Below are 13,121 nucleotides of genomic sequence, written 5' to 3'. Positions count from 1 at the left end.
ATTACACATTTTCAAGTTGGGGAACTGATAGAATTGTTAACATACCAGGCAAAATGCGTAGCAGCATTTCGTTCATCTCTATGTTCTGAGTTCAAATTCCATCCAGGTTGACTTTGCCTTTCATCCTTTCAGGTTCAATAAAATAAGTACCAGTTGAACACTGGTATCAATGTTATCCCCTCCCTCAAACTTGTTGGCCTTGTGCCAAAATTTGAAACTAATATTACATATCTTCATTGAAATCCCACCAATGTCGATTCTGTTTTTTATCCTTTTAGGGTCAACATATCATCATCATCATTTAATATCCATTATCCATGTTGGCATGGGCTGGATGATTTGACCAGAGCTGGCAAGCTGGAAATCTACGCCAGGCTCCAGTCTGATTTGGCATGGTTTCTAAGGCTGGATGCCCTTCCTAACGCCAACTACTTCACAGAGTGGACTGGGTGCTTTTACATGGCACTGGATGAGTGCCTTTTACATAGCATTGGCACAGGAGTTTTGCAGGCCAATCCTCTTCACCAGGGTATGTGGCCTAAACACTTTTGCTGTGGAGTATGGGTCTTCTTGAGTAATACAAAACTAGTAATATATCCAGCCTTTTACTTATTCATTTATACATTTATATATGTATCTAAATGTGTGTATGCGAGCTGGCAGAAACGTTAGCGCCCCGGGCGAAATGCTTAGCGGTATTTCGTCTGACGTTATGTTCTGAGTTCAAATTCCGCCGAGGTAGACTTTGCCTTTCATCCTTTCGGGGTAGATAAATAAAGTACCAGTTTCGCACTGGGGTCGATGTAATCGACTTAATCCATTTGTCTGTCCTTGTTTGTCCCCTCTATATTTAGCCCCTTGTGGGTAGTAAAGAAATATATATATATATATATATATATATATATGTGTGTGTGTGTGTGTAGATTTATATATATATATATAAGAATGATCACTCTGTGTAAAAATCAGTTTGAGCCCACAGATTTACAATATAGAATTGTGATGAACCATAACCTTAGACCCTACCACAAGATTACTTGCAGTTCTTCACTAATCTAAGTAATATTGTTAGCCTGGCTAACAATATTACTTAGATAAGTGAAGAACTGCAACTTATGAAGTATTTTGCCAGGATTAACAATCCCTCACTATTTGTTCTATATATATATATAGAACGCCAATGCTAAAACATACATAGTTTTCCAGAAAACTCTAGTTGCCTTGTAACACAAGAAATGACGTTTTGGTGCCAAGGGACGTAACTCTTAACCCTTGCTCAGTTCATTCAATTGTCTCTTTCACAGCAACCACAAACTGGATGTGTCATTTCACCTCGAACAGTAGAGAGCAGTTGTCATATTTCATTCCACAACTGCCATCTCTGATGAGTGCAGGGTTACATAATCAGGCTGTTTCCTAACACTTCATTGAACCCCTTGTGCAAAAGTAATTGGCAAGATCAACTGTATAATAAACGTACACTTCAATATATAATTTCAACAATTGAGGGTAAAATTAATTAATTATTAATCAATTTCACCAAGTATTCAGTATGTAAAGGGACCATTTTAGGCGAATTCAAAATATTACATTATATATAAGGGCTTAGTAAAATAAATTTATTTTACTAAGCCCTTATATATAATGTAACACTTCAATATATATATACATATATATTATTCATTTATGGGTGTGTGTGTATGTGTATATATAATTTATATATAGAACACCAATCTTAAAATATACATGCATTTCCTATAAACACTTTTCCAGAAAACTCTTCTCACCTTGCAACACCCCCAGATTTATATATATGTATATACCATAAAAACCCACATAAATTACACACCTCTGCAATTTACACAGGTGATTTTCAGAATAAAATTTGTTAAAAAAAGCTTCTTCTCATGTAAAATTTGCACCCAAAAGTTTTTAGAATTGCTGATATAGCCAGGGGGAAAAGGTTTTCAATTTAGTTGTATTTAGCATAATTTTACTTAGATTATATTTTATTAAAATTTCATTAGATAAAATAATTTCTGTTTAACAGATATCACATTGAAAGCTATTAAAATGCTTGTGTTGTTTATAATAAACTTTATTTTACATTTCTTGCCCACAAGAGATCATTGTCCGATCTTTAGCATACTTCTGTAGGTCTCCTCAAATCATGATCACAGGAAAAGTTGTTGATGACACTTTATTCAACTGACAGAGAAAGATGACCGATCAAACTGATTATATAAACACAATTCTTTTCCACCTATTTTTGTCAGAACCTTGGATATGGAGTATCAAAATTTTAATCCCTTTCACACTTATAAAATGTCAAGCAAACTTTAAAATTTCTCATTACTGTTATTGTCAGTATGAGTAGGACTTATGAATCATTTACTGTGAAGGAGAAATTAAATATGCTGAATATGCATTTGAATGTGGCAATAGAGCCAATGTTCGAAATTGGCGTAAACAGTACAACAAATTTAAAACTGTGCCTAGTAATAAACAGACAAAAATAAAAACCTACAATCAAGATTATCCATATCATTACATTTTTTTTTCAGTCAGGAATATCCATATCATTACGTATGTCAATGGTGCTCCATTGCGATAGGTAGACACTCCAAGCAATGTAAACTATGGCCCAGACCGTGTTTACCAGCCTGAACGTCAGATTTCAAAAAGTAGTTAATCATTTAATGGTTTTAGTAAATTTATACAGAAAAAGCAAGCAGTATACCATCCAGCATAAATAAAAGTCAACTTCATATTTAAGCCATTATTTTTTCATGCAAAAAATGAGTTAACTTCCAGTATGAATGTTTACATTTTGTATGTCATTTTGCAACAAAAAGAATTTCAAAATAAATTCTGGAAACGATCTACTCATATAATTTATGCACCCCTAAAGTTTATTTTTAGTTTTGCAGGAAAAAAGTGCATAAATCACATGGGTTTTTATAGTGTATATATATATATATATATATTATGTTTATGCATTTTCTTTATATATATATATATATATATATATATATATATATATATATATATACATATATACCTATATACATATGTATATGAACATAACTTACATCTATACATATATATATATATATATATATATATGCATATGTGGACACAAGTACATGGAATATTAACTATATTTTCGAACAATGAAAGACACAAATGGAAAACAAAACAAACAACATAAAGAACGACCCTTCATCAGTTGTTGGCTGTTTTTTTACTCTTGTATTTCAAGCATTTAACAACAATATACACTTTTGATAAAACAGTTGCTCCCGCAAAGCAAATTAAATAAAATTTGTGATTTTTTGCAGAGGGTCAAAATTGGTAACACAAGCAGGACAGTGAAAACAAACAGGAAGGGCTGCTAAGGCTAAATGAGGTTGTGGTGGCAAACATGTAAATCAAGCTTGGACAGGAGACAGACAAGAACATGTCTTCTTTATTCCAGCTACAACAGAGAGAAAGAAACACAATTTAGGAGAAGAAAGAAAGATGGCCGATGTTCACATAAGAAAGGGAGGAGGAGTGAGGGAATGAGAGTGACAGAGTAATAGGATATAATAGTGGGAGAAGAGGAGGTAAAAGAATAAGAGAGAGAAAAACAAAAGAGTAAAAAGATCATATAGAGTGCGCATCAGAATTACTAAGATAAAACTTACTTGCAAGAGGATGCGTGGCGTTCAGTCATATAATAATATAAATAATATATATATGTATGTATATATATATGCATATGTACATTCATCTATACGTATACAAAATGCTTAGTGGTATTTCACCTATCACTACTTTGTGAGTTCAAATTCCATCAAGGTCGACTTAGCCTTTCATCCTGTCAGAGTCAATAAATGAAGTACCAACTAAAAACTGGGGTCAATGTAATCAGCTAGACACCTCCCCGCAAATTTCAGGCCTTGTGTCTTCACTAGAAAGGATTATTATTATTATTATCAATAATATTTATACACTAACTTCTTATTTTTGTACATACCTGTTGTGTGTGTCACACTTACTTCAAAGAAGTGGCAAAGCAAGAGAGAGAAAGTAAGTGGTGACAGCATTCATTTTGTGTTTTCAAATGCTTCAGAGAGGACATAAGAGAGAATGAAAGAGACAGTGAGTGGTGACAGCATTCGTTTTGTGTTTTTAAATGTTTATCACATTGCAAGAGAAGTAGATACATAAATACATATACACATTGTTAAATCAAAAGCGCGAGAGAAAAAGGACACAAAGGAAGTAAAAGAGAAAGTGAGAGAGACAGTAGATATATAAATCCAAAGAAAAGTCCATACATGGATACATACACACAGCAAATATTGGATGTCAATTTCACTTTTCATTACCACATGAGGATAAAATTAACTCACAAATAGCTGAGTACTCCACAGACATGCATAACATTAATGTAGTTCCCGAGGAGATTAAGCCTTACACAGAATATGATAAGGCTGACCCCTTTGAATTACAGCTACAACTTGAGACATATCAATAATATTAATACATTAAATTTCTGATTTTGTACGTACCTGTTGTGTGCATCACACTTCAAAGAACTGACAAAATGAGAGAGAGAGTGAAAGAGACAGTGAGTGGTGATAGCAGTTGCTTTGCATTTTTAAATGTTTCAGAGAGTACGTAAGAGAGAAAGAAAAGTGAGAAAGAAAGAGAAACAGTGAGTGGTGACAGCATTCATTTTGTGTTTCTAAATGTTTATCACATCGCAAGTGAAGTAGATACATATATACATATACACATTGCTAAATCAAAAGTGGGAGAGAAGAGAGACACAAAGGAAGTGAAAGAGAAAGAGAGACAGTAGATAATAAATCCAAAGAAAAATTCATACATAGATACATACACAGCAAATATTGGATGTCAATTTCACTTTTCATTACCACACGAGGATAAAATTAACTCACAAATGGCTGAGTACTCCACAGACATGCATAACATTAATGTAGTTCCCGAGGAGATTAAGCCTTACACAGAATATGATAAGGCTGACCCCTTTGAATTACAGCTACAACTTGAGACATATCAATAATATTAATACATTAAATTTCTGATTTTGTACGTACCTGTTGTGTGCGTCACACTTCAAAGAACTGACAAAATGAGAGAGAGAGTGAAAGAGACAGTGAGTGGTGATAGCAGTTGCTTTGCATTTTTAAATGTTTCAGAGAGTACGTAAGAGAGAAAGAAAAGTGAGAAAGAAAGAGAAACAGTGAGTGGTGACAGCATTCATTTTGTGTTTCTAAATGTTTATCACATCGCAAGTGAAGTAGATACATATATACATATACACATTGCTAAATCAAAAGTGGGAGAGAAGAGAGACACAAAGGAAGTGAAAGAGAAAGAGAGACAGTAGATAATAAATCCAAAGAAAAATTCATACATAGATACATACACAGCAAATATTGGATGTCAATTTCACTTTTCATTACCACACGAGGATAAAATTAACTCACAAATGGCTGAGTACTCCACAGACATGCATAACATTAATGTAGTTCTCAGGGAGATTCAGCCTCACACAGAATATGGCCAGGCTGGCCCCTTTGAATTACAGCTACAACTTGAGACATATATATATATGAATGTAGTTGTGTCTGTGTATAGTTTTGGTTGGTTAAAACATTTTTGCAATAAGTGCTGCGTGGTGGAAATAAACGCAATTACCAAACTTTCATTCATAAATTCATTTATTAGTTCACTCTTTTGCATTTCAATTTGTACATTATGGTTCCTTGCATATGTACAATGTATTTTAAGGTTAAATAGTAATTCCGTTTACATTTGTGTAACTATATTTTGGTTGGATTATATAGTTATGGTGTCACATTACTTTCTATATTCTGTAACTGTTACAATATACTTTTCTAAGCCTGAATTTTTTGTGGGGAGGGGGCCAGTTGATTAGACCGACCCCAGTACATAACTGATACTTAATTTATCGACCCCGACAGGACGAAAGGCAAAGTCAAACTCAGCAGAAGTTGAACTCAGAATGTAAAGACAGATAGTCATAATATACAAACATTTCTCATGGCACCAGTACACTGTTTACGGATGCTTACATTTTTTATGTTTTCCATGAATTTTTCACGGGTCCAGCTAGTTATTATTATTATTATTATCATCATCATCATCATCATCATCATCATCATTATTAAGTTGGTGAGCTAGCAGAATCGTTAGCATGTCGGGCAAAATGCTTAGCATCATTTTATCCATTTTCACATTCAGAGTTCAAAATCTGCTGAGGTTGACTTTGTCTTTTATCCTTTTGGGGTTGATAAAATAAGTACCAGTTGAGTATTAGGGTCAATTAAATCAATTATCTCCCCTCCCACAAATTTCAGGCCTTGTACCTTTAGTAGAAAGGACTATCTTTATTGTTATTATTATTAAAAGCAGTGAACTGGCAGTATCATTAGCAGCAAAATGTTTAGCAGCATTCCATCCATCTTCACATTCTGAGTTCAAATTCTGCCAAGGTTGACTTTGCCTTTCATCCTTTTCGGGTTGATGAAATAAGTACCAGTGAAACACTAGGGCTGATATAATCGACTAGTTCCCTCACACACACAAAATTTCAGGCCTTGTGCCTTTAGTAGAAAGGATTATTATTATCATTATTACAGCTCCTCTCTTTGACTGAGCTGCAGTCCTGGATCAAACATAGACCAAGGCAGGGTGCCTGGCACCTAGAGTGTCGTCAGGCACTCACACTCCACTGCCAATCAAGCAATGTGGTTGGCTTTCTATAGAGGCTTAGTAGCAAGTAAGCATGATGACACTCTCAGGGAGACTCTGGGTGTCGATGAGAATGAGTTGGCTGGTTTGTTCCAGAGAACTTTCAAACCAGGGCCTATGGATAATTTCCAGAACTCTTTGGCCTGGCAGTGCTACTGTGGGGCACTGCCTGTTCAGGATACTCTTTACAGGCACATAAGTGCAGTCAGCCAAGTTTACTTGAGATGTACACAGAGCGACAAAGCCATTCTGCATACTCTTGACCAGTGCTTGAGTATTTCTGGCGTGTGTGCTTATCTCAAACACTTGCTGTCACACGTGGAATGGATCCGGCTATCGGTTGAGTCTATTATGAAGATAGTCCCACTGCCTTCCTTTGGCCAGGAAGGGCAGGCTGTTTTTCTTTGCCTGATAGCCTGTGGTGGACCAGATTGAAAGGGCTAAAGACAGATACTTTCCTCTTTGGCAAAGCCCTCATCAACGTTTTCAAGTTTCACTTGAAAAAGGAAGTGTGGGTGGAGAGAGACGTTCTGCTCCCACCCCCACCCCAGCAATTTTGTTAAAAGGTGGGTGAATGTCACAAGAATAGCCCGAGTGAATGGGCCTACTCTAAGCATGTGCTTGTAGACAAAGTGGAAAGGGTGCTTACCCTGGTGGCCAGGACTGTCATGGATTTGTGAGGTTTTCATGAACAGTTCTAGGAGTTCTCTTTTGGGAAATTTTGTTATAATTGATTGTTTTTCATTGTTTACATGACTTTCATGCAACCCCACTTTCTGTTTGTCCTGTGCTGTATACAATGTTTTTTAATGTAAACCCTTTGTGGTTAATAAAGAAATTATTATTATTATTATTATTATTATAAAAAGTAGAAAACTGGCAGTATAGTTAGCACACCGGGCAAAATGCTTAGCAGCATTCTGTCCATCTTCCCATTCTGAGTTCAAATTTGAGGCCTTGTGCTTCCAGTAGAAAGAAGTATTATTATTATTATTATTATTATTATTATTATTATTATTATTATTATTATTATTAAGGCAATGAGCTGGCAGAATTGCTTGCATACTGGACAAAATGTTAAGCAACATTTCATAGATCTTTACATTCTGAGTTCAAATTCTGCTGAAGTCAACTTCGCTTTTCATCCCTTCAGATTTGATAAAACAAGCACCAGTTGAGCACTGGGGATGATATAATCACCTACCCTCTTCCCACAAAATTTCAGGCTTTATTCCTATAGTAGAAAGGATTGTTGTAGTTGCTGTTTGCTGTTGTTTTTATTATTGTTGTTGCTGCCACCATACTGTGATGTCACAGAAACTTGGAACTCTGCAAGTTTTAAGAATTTTATCAGTCGTTTTGGGTGGTTAAACTCCATTCAGTCATTTATTTTGTGTAAAATTTGGTGCTGACATTGTCTCAATCATGGTAGTAACTTTTCTGTTCACTTACACCCACCAGGCAAGGGTGTAATTCAGAGATATTTATTTTGAATTTCTTTTTGAAACAAAGATTTCAAAATCTTTCCAGTTTCAAGAAAAATGTTGGAACACAAAACAATAATAATAATTGACTGTAGACAACATTCCATCGACCCAGCTTTGAGTGCCAATGTAGCCATGACAATGGAACATGGTGTCAATGGCAGGCAAGTTGGAGCTGAAATAAATTTATTGAATCTAAGAAATGGAATTTTGTCTTGTTGCTATGACAACGGCAACACCTGCAAAAATACAAGCAGCAGCAGCAGCAGTAACAACAGTGCTGCAACAACAATAATAACAATAACAACAACAATGTGTACATACAACAGCAGCAGCAGCAAAAACCACGAGAACTGCAACAGCAGCAAAAACCACGAGAACTGCAACAGCATCAAAAACAATGTGAACACCGACAAAAACAACAACAGCAAAAGCAAGAATGAAAACAAGGACACCATCAAGAATACAGTCAACAACACCAACATCAAACACAGTTGTAATAACAATATAAAAACCACAACAACTCTTTATCTTTCTCATGGGTAGTTAGCCAGTGGACCAAGCATTCAGTGCAAGAGCTAAAAGATAAAGTCCTCCAAGCATTCAGTGCAAAATCTAAAAGGTAAAGTCCTCCAAGCATTCAGTGCTAGGTTTAAAAGGTAAAGCCCTCCTGTACAAAACTGCTATTGTGAAGCTAGTGGGTTATGCTGCTTAATGAGAAGTGGAAAACTAACTCTGAATGAGAAAAACGATTCTGTATAAGTGCATCTCTCATGAGAGGAAACTTAAATTTCCTATTCTGGCAGAAACTGAAAAATGCCTCAAGGATGTGTGGCCCTTTACATGTATGTAAAGGGGAAACAATTTGGGACAAAAGCTGTCATATGCATCAACAAGTATGCCTGTTGCTAAGAGGGTGCACCAGATGGCACTGCCTCCTCCTTATTTAATGGTGCACTCTCAGATTTACTTCCATCAACTGCCACTTAACTAGTTCCCTAATCCAGTTCCTGCTAAACACAGAGTTTAAGTCTTTGACTGGAGTGTTAACGAAAAGGCTGACATTTGTCGTCGGTTGTCTGTTTGGAAAAGAATGAACATGTGGGATTCTGAACAGGTTCATCAACAACAAACTCCACCTTGTGTGATACACCGCTATTAGAAGCCATCCTGAAATCAGCTGGGTTGGGACCAGCTTTCAGAGGTTGGACCACTGCAATGCAGAGCAGTACCTTCTCGGTGGTAAAAAAAAAACGGTCACCTGTCAAAACCGTTTCACGTTGCACGCTCAGTCCGTCACAGTATCCCACTGTCTCTTCTTTTGTACATACTGGCTCTTGAGCCACTGCTGCTGAAGTTGGAACAGTTGAGGGGCATACATACAGATGACGCCACCATCATGGTGTTGGATGTCTCCATAGTGGAAATTGTCAGCACCATAAGAAAACAATACAAATTTATTGTTGGAGCCAAAATCAATGCCAACAAGTTAGTAGGTTTGTGACTGGACAGCTAAAGATGCAGGTCTATACTGTTAGACAGCATTGTTAGAAGCTGGACTGATGGACCAGTTAAACTGTTCAAGGTCTGGTTCAGTCCCGATTTCCAGATGGAAAACAACTATGACATGCTGACAAACAGGGTGACCAGTCTTACTCAGAAAAGAGCAGAGAGGAAGCTGTCCTTGAAGGGATGGGCAAAGGTGGCGAATTCCTGCATCGCCTCCATTATTATTTACTGCCTGACCGGCATGTCTTGCCTCGGCTACCGCTTGATTAGGTTGGAATGCCTGTTATAAATTTCTTGTGGAACTAACATGTTCCAGTGTTCAGGCTGTTAGTCTTCTACCATCACCTACTGTGTGACAGCTTAAGCATTCTGTGGCTGCTGATGTACAGACATGAGTTGAGGTTGCTCCACTTGTAAAGATTACCAGAGGTTGAATATGTGTAGGCACCATTCAGGAGACATGTTTTTCTGCTCATCTCCTTGATGAAGCTGCAGTCCTGGAGAGAAAAAAAACCCCAGAGTGGGCGCCTAGCCCTTAGAGTGTCATAAGATGCTCACAGCCCTTTACCAGTCAGGCAATGGAAATGGTAGATGTTCTGCTTTAGCAATAAATAGAGGATTAGTGGCAGGGAAGAGCAACGACATTCTTGAGGAAACTTTGGATGTCCTCAAAAACAAAATGCTAGTCTATTCTGGAGGATTCCAGTCAAGGAGTACCATGGATAACATCCAGAAGTCCTTAGCCTGACAGTACTACCAAGGTACACTACCAGTTTGAGATAAACTCTACAGATTCTAATGTGCAATCAGACTGACTTGTCCAAGGTGCATGCAGAGTAAGGAAACCATTCTACATGCATTCATTCAGTGTCTGGACATTGCTTACTTGTGGAATTATGTCGAACAGCTGCAGTCGCACATGAGACAGATCTATTAGCCAAGTCCATAATGTTGACTACCCTGCCGCCTTTCTTTTGTCTGATGGTGATTATGATAAGGACGAGGCTGAAAGACATGAGGGTAGAGATATTCCTGTTTGGCAGAGCCCTCATTGACTTTTTCAAGTTTCATTTGAAAAGGTGAGGGTAGAGAGGGAAATGCCATCCTTGAGTGAATTTATTGAAGGTTGCAAAGATGACAAGAAAGGATGGCGCCAATCCAACTTACAGTGTAGACCTGTAAGTCAGAGAACATGAAATGGAGTGGGCAATTGACTGCAGTGTTCAGGGAGATCTTGGATGAAGGTGTCTTGGATGGTGGTGCCTTGGAAGGTGGTGTTCCTTGATTGGCCCTAGAGGTCCTCCTGTATCCGAATAATCACATCACAATTATCCCACTTTTTATTTTATTGATATATACAATGTATACTTCTATTTTTATTATATATACCATGTTTACCATTTACATATTTTTTATCATTTTGTTATATGTAAACCAACACATTTATGACAGTCTCTGTACTGTCTTCCTCATCCATCACCCTAAAAGCAGAGTTTGCTTCCCAACCACATAGTTTCATGTTCACTCCAGCTGCATGGAACTTTGGACAAGTGTCTTCTACTATAGCCTCAGACCGTTCAAAGCCTTGAGTGGATTTTGTTGATGGAAACTGAAGAAAGCCCATTATCTATGTGTGTGTGTGTATCTTTTTGTTTGTTTGTTCCCCACCCCCTTGACAACCTGTAACTTAGCAGTTCAGCAAAAGAGATCGATAGAATAAGTACCAGGCTTTAGAAAAAATAAGTACTGGAGTCAATTAGCTTGATTAAAATTCCTCAAGGCGGTGCCCCAGCATGGATGCAGTCTGATGACTGAAATGAATGAAAGATAAAAGTTTATTATTATTATTATTATTAAGGCAGCAAGCTGACAAAATCGTTAGCACACCTAGCAAAGTGCTTAGCGGTACTTCACCTGTCGCTATGTTCTGAGTTCAAATTCTGCAGAGGTCAACTTTACCTTTCATCCCTTTGAGGTCGATAAATTAAGCTGCCAGTGAAACACTGGGGTTGATGTAATTGACTCGTCCCCTCCGCCAAAATTTCCGGTTTTGTGCCTATAGTAGAAAGGATTATTATTATTATTTTTAAGGCGGCAAGCTGGCGAAATCATTAGCGTGCCAGGCAAAATGCTTTGTAGTGCTTTGTCTGTATGTACTGAGAGCAAATTTTGCTGTGGTTGACTTCGCCTTTCATCCTTTTTGGGGGCAATTCTACTGATGAAGCAAAGCATTCCTAAATGCAAAGCCAGAAATCCAGGATCTAGAATTATCCAGTAATTTTTTACTAGTTTCATCTTGTCTCTTTGTTTTCTCTCCGTGTTGATATATGGACAATTAAGGTGGTTTTAGGGTCAGATCATGGCTGCTATTTTCAGCATGGTGGTATCTTGTAGATACCCTAATTCGTAATTCTAATAATTATTACCTTTGAAGGTAATTTTTTCCATACAGACCACTTGATAAAATCATTATTTTATTTTTAAATTAACATCTTATCCTTATTTATATAAATTTAAATTTATTTCATCACTGTATTTACTGCGGTGATATTTTGACCATCCAGAAATCTAGGATCTAGAATTATCCAGTAATTTTTTACTAGTTTCATCTTGTCTCTTTGTTTTCTCTCCGTGTTGGTATATGGACAATTAAGGTGGTTTTAGAGTCAGATCAGTGCTGCTATTTTCAGCATGATGGTATCTTGTAGATACCCTAATTTATAATTTTATATATCTATCTATATATATATAAGTATGCATATATATATATATATATACATACATCTATATATACATATACATCTATATATACACACACACACACACACACATATATATATATATATATATATATATATATATATTATATATATATATAAGCACAATTAAAGGTTTCAAACCTCATTAAGGAATAGCAAAATCCTATGAAAGTACTGGTTAATTACCTACTATACAAAGAGTATTGAACATTATATTTAAAACTCCATGCAAGGTAACTTTATAAACCATGGTTTATATATATTTTATTTATTATAATAATAAGATGAGAGAATAGGAAGTAATTAATTAATTATTATTTATTAATTAAAAAATTGACAAACATCTCTTACAGGTGTTTCAATTCAGGCTCTCAGAAAATTAATTAAATTTAAAATTATTTGAAAGTCGAATCTCTTCCGAAGTAAGTTTTTCCCATATTGGAATCAATATGCTGAAAAAACTTGGATTTCCTCAACAACAATGTAACCTTCATATAATTAAAGTATCTTCAGCCTGATGAGTAGCCGGTTGAGTATCTCTCATTGAGTAATCATTACATCAGAGGAGCTGCTAGCT

This window comes from Octopus sinensis, linkage group LG14 (assembly GCF_006345805.1).
Source record: "Octopus sinensis linkage group LG14, ASM634580v1, whole genome shotgun sequence".
Lineage (NCBI taxonomy): Eukaryota > Metazoa > Mollusca > Cephalopoda > Octopoda > Octopodidae > Octopus > Octopus sinensis.
This window is presented reverse-complemented; position numbering follows the sequence as displayed.